This window comes from Amphiura filiformis, chromosome 2, assembly GCF_039555335.1.
Source record: "Amphiura filiformis chromosome 2, Afil_fr2py, whole genome shotgun sequence".
NCBI lineage: Eukaryota > Metazoa > Echinodermata > Ophiuroidea > Amphilepidida > Amphiuridae > Amphiura > Amphiura filiformis.
This window is the reverse complement of record NC_092629.1, coordinates 80100209-80101925: the sequence shown is the minus strand read 5'-3', so window position 1 is coordinate 80101925 and position 1717 is coordinate 80100209.

Sequence of the window (1717 nt, the reverse complement as noted above, 5' to 3'; positions counted from 1 at the left end):
AATTAAAATTACCCAAGATTATACTCTTAAATCTTGTCTACAAAATAAATGTTATTTGATGAAAATATTGTTTTTGGTTGTTAAGATGTGTTGAAGCGAATACACATTTGGTAATTCGGAAACTGTCTAAAAAGAAAGGCTATTTTTTTATTTATGTGGAAATCATAACAGGTTTATTTCTGAAAATGATCAAATTGCTTTATTTTTGTTCAAATATTTTTGATCAATATCTAATGCTTGCAGTTAGTATAGTTTTACTGGGCATTGTGTCTTTTGCACAACAATACCGATGCATGTTCTGAATAGCCTTCATATTGACACTTTTCCATAGGTTATTGACTTCGATCGGGTCAGCTCTTGTTGGTTTAAATCGTATTAATCATGTTATCTGGTTCATAAGTTTTAAAAAAGTTAAATAAAAATGTGTCACATTCACATTTTTTGCATTTTGTAAGTATACAATGTTATTAACAAACTGTTCATCTTATTTCCACGTCAATATGCATACATTCCTTAAAAAAGGACGTAATTACTAATTACCCTTTAACGTGGTCGAGTCGACATCTGGTAAATTTCACTATACGATTTGTGTATCTGTTGAGCCTTTCGGTGTTTTCTTCTCATATAAAACGTGTTTTGTTATGAAGTCCCAAGGCATGTCAGGTACCTCAAATAGGAACGAAATACTTATCCTAAGTAAGCAGTAAGCAGTTGGACAACCGCATCTTAAAAACATTTTCATGTAGATTATCAAAAGTTACACTATGATGCTTACTAAACTTTTGGCTACAGTTTTTAACCGTTTCCGAAGTACCAAATCTGTATTTGCTATATTCAACACATCTTAACAACCAAAAATTTTCCGCAAATGACTTTTATTTTGTAGCTAAGATTTCAGAGTAAAATCATGAGTAATTTCAATATCCTGATGCTGTGTGATGATGGAGGTAGAACTTTTTTAATGACCCTCGTATAACAGATTTCAGATGAAATGTGGTATCGTTTCTGACAGAAGGGTTCTATTTTTCAATAACATTTATTTCGGTGTTGGAGAAATCACATCATCTCTTGATACAGTCGATGTCTGTCAAATGTATATAAATCTATTTTTGAATTTGCAGCATATCATGCGTTGTTTGTAAATGAGCTATGATCATTATATTCAGAAAAAAAAAACTAAGATCTATCATTTATGTATTTTAAAATAGTAAATTGTTAGAAAATCCCAGCAAACACAAAACGGTTTTGAAATTATTCGCATAATTATTAAAGGTTAGAAAAGATTGCCAGAAAACGTTTTAATGTCGGGTCATATAAAGGGTATATAAAGGGTATAAAACATTTTTGAAAACTTACTGAAAAAATAGCATAATGTTATTTAAGCGTTGACAAAAATGTTTGCAAAATATAGATTATAATAATATTTTAACATCATTTTAGAAATGTTGTTGTAGTGTGTTTTCATACAAAACGTTTTCATAACCTTTATAAAATCGGACATTAATGTTATTAAAACGTTTCTTACCAAACCCAAAACCCGAAATATAACCCGTTTAAACGTTTTGAAAACGTTTTGTGTTTGCTGGGATGCAAAGACAAATCAACACATACCAATGTAAAAAAATAGTCCTAATATGTTATAGTTTATCATAGATTTCAGATAAAATTTGGTAACGTCTGTGTCAGAAGCGCCTTATTTGTAACATTTGCTTTGACG